The 7809-nt window shown below is 44.9% G+C and overlaps 1 long non-coding RNA gene across 1 annotated transcript; it reads left to right on the top strand.

Annotated features, from left to right (window-relative positions):
• Positions 1 to 1196: 1196 nt before the first annotated feature.
• LOC132649174 (uncharacterized) lies at positions 1197 to 3883 on the top strand. Its single transcript, XR_009587613.1, has 3 exons — positions 1197 to 1313; positions 2508 to 2626; positions 3797 to 3883. It is a non-coding gene; the product is annotated as an uncharacterized LOC132649174 (long non-coding RNA).
• Positions 3884 to 7809: the final 3926 nt, after the last annotated feature.

Here is a 7809-nt window from a genome sequence, read left to right on the forward strand (position 1 = left end):
CACATGTTAAAGACTGGCAAGAAGACTTAGAATGTAACACTTGCTGTATATCTGAATGCCAACCGGGAATTCCGTGTTCATCTTGTTCATATCTACAGGAAATGCATGATAGTTTCAGAACTAAAGTTCTGAACTCTTGCCTCATCAGTTGTGGGTAATTTGTCTTTTAAAATGATTTATACAATACATTGAAATGTTCTATCCTAGTTTATCAGATTGGAGGACAAAGATATGATCAGTTGGGCTGGAGAGATGTTTCAGCAGTAAAGAACATGGATTGCTCTTGTGGAGGACCTATGTCAAATGGCTCATGTCCAACTGTAACTACAGCTCCCGGGGATCTGATACCCTCCTCTGACTCCTGGAGCATCTGCATTCATGTGCACAAACACACACCTGGGCATACAAATACACACAATTAAAAATAATTTTTAAGAAAATCTTTAAAATATTACCGATGAGTTAGGAAGGGTTTTTATCTGTAATATTTTCATCCCTTGGGACTTAGAACCATCCTGAGGCTGGGATTGTGAGGCTCTGCAGGAAGAGGCGGTAATCAAGATGACATGGTGACTTGTACCTGTCATTCTAGCACCCGGGATGCTGATCCAGAGGGTCTGCCTGGCCTACAAAATAAGACAGGCCAAACAGAGCTACACAGTGACACCGTGTCTCAAAATAAGAACAGAGGAAAGATGGATGGAAGGAAGGAAGGGGGGGGGGAAACACTGCAGTAGTCCCAGGCTTGTTCAGCCTGTGACCCAGAGCTGCATACAGTCACATACAACCCAGTGTGACTGTGAATGAGGCCCAACACAAACTCATAGGACATTATTTTACGTTCCCCCCTTCAATGGGTAGATGACAAAGATGTCTCAGTGGTAAGAGGTTGAAGAGAGGTGAAGCCTGTCTCTTTCTTCTTGCTGTGCCTTCACTGCTGTCCCACCTGCAGGCAGAACTCAGAACTGTGGTCACTCAAAGCAGCACTCCAGATAATCGTGCTTCTCCTTTCTCTTCCAGAACATTCTGCCCCTTCTTGTCTGAAACTGCTCTTCCTCCCTCAAAAGTCATTTAAGGGCTGTAACTTCCAGAAGCAAAAAAAACCCAATCAACCAATCAACCAACCAAATAAACAAAAAAAAACAGCTGTATTATTATTATTATTATTATTATTATTTTATTATTATTATTTTGCAGAGGGTGGGGTGTGTGAAGCTAGATCTTATAGCCCAGGCTGGCATCAAGCACATTACACAGATGAAGATAACCTTGAAATAATCCTCCTGTCTCCATTTCCCAATTTTGGGATTAAGGTATGTGAAACCAAGTCACTTTTATTATTTTATTTTAATTGTTTATTTCAAGACAAGGTAGCCTGATACTTACTATAAGTGATCCTCCTGCCTCAGCCTCCTGGGTACTGTAATTAATGGCATGAGCCACCATGCTGGTCAGTATAACTGTCTATCTGTAACTTGTCTGCATGTTTCTGAACATAATAACTCGTTGATTCTTTTATTTCTCTATATAACCATTTACATCTTGACGCCTTTTATTTTGTGTGAGTTTGTATGAGTGTGTGTGTGTGTGTGTGTGTGTGTGTGTGAGTGTGTGTGAGTGTGTGTGTGCATGCTGGGAATGGCACTCAAGGCCTTCTGATGCTGAGCACATACGTTACGCCGCTGAGTTATGCCCATGGGCTTCTGTAGCTCTTTGTCTTTTTCTGATTTTGAATTGTCAGAGGATGGGACAGCTGCCAGCTTTGTAACTATTCTGGCTAACCTGAGCCAAGAGGAAGGGCTGTAGTGAGCAAGGGCCATGCAGGCTCCCTGCTCTTTCCTGGCTTTCTGTTGAAATTCATGGTCAGCTGTTCTTCTGGGGAGCACATACAATTAAGATGCGCCAGATAGGACTTTTGACATTTTGACAGTACAGTTCTGAAATAATGTTATTTTACCAACCCCACGCATAGGGTACTAGGGTGGAATTTGCATGTTTGAAGGGGGTGTGGAAATGAAGTGACAAGGAGATGATCTAGAGAAAAAGGTGGAAGGGTCAGCAGAGAGGGTAACGGGAGCCAATAGACTGAGGTTGGACTGAGCAAAGTAGACAGAATTCAGGGAAGGGATTAAACTTGAAACCTTCTCTGAGTTCTGTCCCTTGCAACCTCTGTGACCCCTGGTTACTGCTCGCTCTGGTCCTTTCATCATCCTGTGGCCTTACTGTACAACTGGCCAAAGCAGGGCCAACTTTTTCCTCTGGGTGACAGGCTGTGGGATGGGGTGCATAACGGTGGAGCCTGACATTTCAACAGCGGCCTATTTGTCTGTTATGAGGCCGAGGGCAGTGGTGCACACCTGTGATCCAGCATTTAGAAGCAGGAGTCCAGGGGTATTTAGGGATTCAAGGTCTACACAAGATCTAGACTCATTTAAAAAAACGGCCTGCCCTCACCCCTCTTTCTCTTACCATTGCAATCTGTGGACCCTGATTAAACCTTGTCTCAGTTTGTCTTTACCAAAGGCAGACCCCAAGACAAAGATTGGGATGCCTGGAATTTATTGGAAAGTGATCTCAGAAACACAGTGAGAAGGCAAAGAAAGGAGACGAGGAAGAACTAACAAAGGTAGGTTTCTTGGGCTGCTACTGTGAGCTCAGCTTGGCTGGGGACTCTGTTTTGAGACAGGGTCTCACTGTGTTATCCTGGCTGCCCTGAAGTTCAATATATAGATCTGTCTGGTCTTGAGCTCACAAGGGTCCATCTGCCTCTGCCTTCTAGATGTTAAGATTACAGGCCATCACACCCTGAAGGCTCTTAAGTGACTATGTGGGACTAAAAATTCCTTGTCTCAGAACCAAGTGGGAATCTTGTACCTCATTGGGGCTTGGAGCATGATGTTCGTCAGAGAGGTGCCAGATGTCCTTGGGACTTCTCCAGGCAAACTGGGACTTTACAAAGGGATGGCATTCTTAAGACTCAAGAGATGGGAGATTCAGAAGACAACTGGCTTTAAAGAAATAGAACACTATCCTATAAACTGTCAGTATCCTTAGGACTTTCCCCAAGCCCACTCAGCACTGTCCCGTGCCAGCTCTGGGTCTCTGCTTCTCTTTACCACTGCCTCTCCCAACACTCTGTCTGAAATCCTCCCTCCCTTACTGTCAGCCAGAGCTATGGTTCCTCCTAGTAACCTAGGGAAGAGGAAATGGGTCAGCTTCGAGATCTTGGGAGGTAGAAGCCAAGACTCCCCGTGAAGTGGCCCACACACCACTGGGTGTGCCAATTCTGTGGTAACAGTGGGGCGCAAAAAAGGCTCATTGTTTGTAGAACAACAAGGACCAGGAGGAGTCAGACTCCTCCAGGTCTGAGTTTCTCTGGAAAGTGAGCAGAGACGACTAAAAATTAATTATCAGGTGAGTTAAGGATGTGGAGACCAGATGAGCCGGTTAAAGATGAGTTTCTGGGAATGTGTGCATGAAACTCACAATGAAGCCACTGTTCCCTCCTGTGAACGTCTAACTGCAGAGAAATTATCAGTGTATCATGAACATGCTCTATGTTTCAACTTTTATTCTTAGAAATCTGGGGGAAGTTCCTCTTGGCTTCAGATGTCTCAAGTTTGGAGCCAAGTTTGGGGTAGGTGCTGCAAGAGCGGGGAGGCTGTCTGTGGCTATGTGAATCCTGTTGGCCAAGGTCGACCAGCTGTCTAACTAGGGCTTGTCAGCGGCTGTGGGGCCTGAATTGGGGCTCTACACTGGCCCTACAGCAGTCGGAGGAGTTTTCTTTTTTTTTCAGATCCTCAAGCGAAGATGGGATTCTTGGCATCACTACAGAAAAGAACTTCAGGATGAGCCAGCACGAAGCAGAATGGAGTTTCTTGCAGGAAGAGATTTTAACATGGATTAAATTTTTAATTACGTTTGTTTATTTTTATTTGTTGATTGATTTTTGTGTGTCGGAGGGGGGTGAACACACATAGGTATTAGAGGGCACTTTCAGGAATCAATTCTCTCCTTCATAGGGGACCCAGGGACTGAACTCTGAGCTGTCAGGTTTGTGGTGAGTGCCTTTACCTGCTGACCTTTTAGTGTAGACTTAAGCACACAACTAATAGAGAGAGAGAGAGGCATCCTGAGAAAGGAAAAGACACAGTTAAGTATGAATGTGGGGATCTCAGAGAGTTACGTTTATGTGTGTTACCAGTAGCCATATATATGATTTTAGTGGCTCTCAAGTTACATCTCAAGGGAGGCTAGGAAATGTTTCTTTCTTCTCCTTTCTTCTCTTTTTTGATTAATGAAGTTGTAGGTGGCCCCTGTTGTATCTTGAGCAAGATTTCCATCTAATAAGGTAAAAGCACAGGTCACAATGTTTGAACAAGGGGCCTAGGACATGTCCATTGTGGCTTTCAAAAGGCCATATATAATGAGATCTAATCACGACCAACACAGCTATGTTATCATCTAACTTGAAACGTCTCTATATAAAGGAAATGTGGTCTCTATGTTGACATCCTTTGCAGCCAATGTTAGCTGTGTTGGAATCCGTGACTCTCAGCTGGCAAGAATAAACTCCCCCCTTCCCCCACACACACTATCCTTGGCTAAGATTCTGGAGGCTGCAACCTGTGCTGTGGATATCATATGAGCTACTAAAACAACAATTTGTTGAGATGCTGCACTGGGATCTAAACGGTGTGTGTGTGTGTGTGTGTGTGTGTGTGTGTGTGTGTGTGTGTGTGTGCGCGCGCGCGCGCGCGCCAGGCAGCTGGAAGAAGCGATTTGTATGACTAAAGTGGAGAGCTCACTGAGGCTATGGGGCTTGCTGAGCTAACTTGGAGCAGCAGTAACTCCTGACGCTGTAAGGATTAGGTTGCCCTGACCCTTGTATCAGCTCCTGGGAGTTTAGCGCCACCTGCAGGCCTCCTCATAGTATGAACACAATAGCACATGGCCTTCAAGGATCATGGAGACATCACCAAACCTTCTCAATTTCATGCCTTAGTCTTTCTTACAGAGCTTCTTAGTAAATGCTTTGCTCCAAGTGCTATTTACCACCTAAGGCTGAACACTTGCCACTGATCGGTCTAAGTCAGAGACAGGCTGGTCCCGCTGGGTGAGCCCCACATCAAGTCTGGCAAGCAAGGCCTTCCGGGTACGAGAACTCTGGATAGAACACGACTGCAGGACAGACTTCACTTTGTTTGTGTTTGGCGTTTAAAAGTGTGACTTGAAAGTAGTGCTTTGATTCAGAGTTCCATAAGTAGCCTTCAGTAGAGGACCTCAGAGAACCCCGAGCAGCTAAAAACACTGCCACAGTCCAGTCACCCACCACCACAACCACAAGCAGCAAGATGAGACCAAGCGTCTGTCCTCGGAGCTTATTCCGAGCCTGACTCCAGCGGCAGCAGATGCTTCACAGCGGCAGTGTCTCGGTGGGGATCAGAAGGTCATCGCGATGAAGGCTTGGCGAACAGTGAAATGGTTCAATGTGAGGAGCTGATAGATGCCAAGGAAGACGTATGTGTACCCCAGGCCGCCATAAAGGCTAACCCAGAGGTACCTTTGCAATGTAGGAGATGGAGAGACACGTGAACTTGATGTTGCTGAAGGAGAAAGGGGCGGCCAGGTAGCAAATGTTACTATTGATGGAGTTCCAGTTCGAGGCAGCAAACACGCAGCTGACCATAACCATCACAGAAGCTATTCAGACGAAGGGGTCATCCTTGAAATCACCGGTAGAATTGCCGAGATAGTGAGAGTGGCAAAAAAAAAAATGAGTGATCTAAGAGAGCTCCCGCAGGCCAGGTTCCCGTTACTGCATTCAGAGACCATACGGGCGATGAAACACCACAGTATCCTAGCCTTCCTGTGCATGCAAGGAGAGAAGTGATGGAGGACAATTCTACAGGGGCCGGCCCTCCTGGCCACAGACAATCTAGCTAGGACAGCAGTTAAGAAAACAAGGGAAATCAAGAGTCAAGCAATCACCTCAGCATGGTTACCGATACAACCTCAATTACCACTACAAGGGCCAGAGAACTCAAAACCAGAAGAAGGTAAAGAGCCAAAAACAGCCACCCCACTTGCTGAAAATCCTGAGGCCAGGCGTGTTCATATCTCTATCATCATTCATCTTAGTCTTCAAAATGAAGAAATGAATATGAAATTCCAGCAACTCCAGAGTGACGAGAGGCTTTGTCCACCTTCTTGCCTCCCACGCATCATTACATTGCTGGTTGTAGTGGTTCCAGAAACCTCCAAAAACATCCATGCAAAGGTAGAAAAATCTTGGGACGGGAAACTTTTTTTTTTGCCTGTGATCACTTCCACATGATCCACATGTCCTTAAGCCACCAACACTGTGTAGATGGCTGACTGTAGCTTGAGATGGAAGGGTTGGTCTGGGCCCAGCTGCTCATCCACCTCAGCAGAAGAATAGCAGCGGAGTCATAGGTGTCCATGCAAGAGAGACACAGAGAGGGAAAAGGGCTTTGCTGCAGGAAATAGTATGAAATAGTGAAAGTAAGATCTTTTTCTTGGTTCTTAGACATTATCCTAGTTGTGGCCGATGCCCCCACGTACTGTCTCTCTCATGAGAATTTGTTACACTATAGGTTAGAAAGTCAGACCACACGTATAAGGCCAAGTTGAATTCTTTATTTGTGGAAAGTTAATGCCTCACAAATACTAGGTGCTGAAGCTCAGATGTACAGTGTTTTGAAAGCCAAAAAACCCACAGTCACATCAATGTTAGCTGAGGGCCAGAGTAACCATGCAACATTTGTTTTGGTTCTACATAGTGGTTATTTCAAAAACATGACAATTTGATTTATATAGATTTCAGTTATTTCAGTCTACGCTTAGATTGTATAACTATTAATTATCTTGGTTAATACACCTTGACAGTGGCCAGGAGCATGGAAATCCCAAATAAGCAACCAATGTTGGGGGCTTTGAGGCCTGAGAATTGTCTAGGGAGACATAAAGTGGAGTCAGGACAAGATTCAGTTACCTTAGCCACTTCAAACTCCCCCACCCAGAGTGAGGACAACCTTGTGGGTTTCCTTCATCATCCTTCTTACAATGCTGGTTCCAAGTTAATCTCACCTCAAGGCCCATCCCCAGAGAGCTACGTCCTCTAGTTATGTTGCACAACTCCCAAAAGCACAGCTCCAGCTGGGAACTAGTCCTCAACCACCAGAGCCTCTCAGGGATGGTTCACATTCACACATAACACTATATGCCTTTCATTTAGACCTTTCATTTTCCATGGGCTCAGTTTTGTTATCTCAAAATGAGGTACTTGCCTGGGTTCAGTTATCAACACCCCCACAGCAGCTCCCCAGTGCCAGGGGTAACACCTTCATATAGATAAACATGCAGGAAATACGCCAATGCACATGAGGTAAAAATAAAGAAACCATTTAAAAAATTAGAAAATATAAAACTCAACAATTTCAAAGAATTTTGCTTCTGCAAGAGCCAAATAAATATTTTCCAAAGGAAACCTAACTGATGTGAATTCTTCAAAATTAATCCTTTAAACACTGCAGTTTATGGGGGGTGGGGAGGAATAGAATCAAGTCCCAGGCAACTAGAACTCAAAAAGATGGTTCCAAAACATTGACAAAACCTGTAATAATTTAAGAACAATTAACCTAACTTCTCATAAATAAAGATTTTTCATAGTCAATGTGGGGCTTTACCCTAAAGGTAAGTGAACACACCTTGATACAAAGGGTTTTAGGTCTCAGCAAACCACCCTAAAAGTGCCTGATCTCATCTCTCAGGGAAGCTAAGCAGGGT

The sequence above is a fragment of the Meriones unguiculatus genome, chromosome 19 (genome assembly GCF_030254825.1).
Source record: "Meriones unguiculatus strain TT.TT164.6M chromosome 19, Bangor_MerUng_6.1, whole genome shotgun sequence".
Classification (NCBI taxonomy): domain Eukaryota; kingdom Metazoa; phylum Chordata; class Mammalia; order Rodentia; family Muridae; genus Meriones; species Meriones unguiculatus.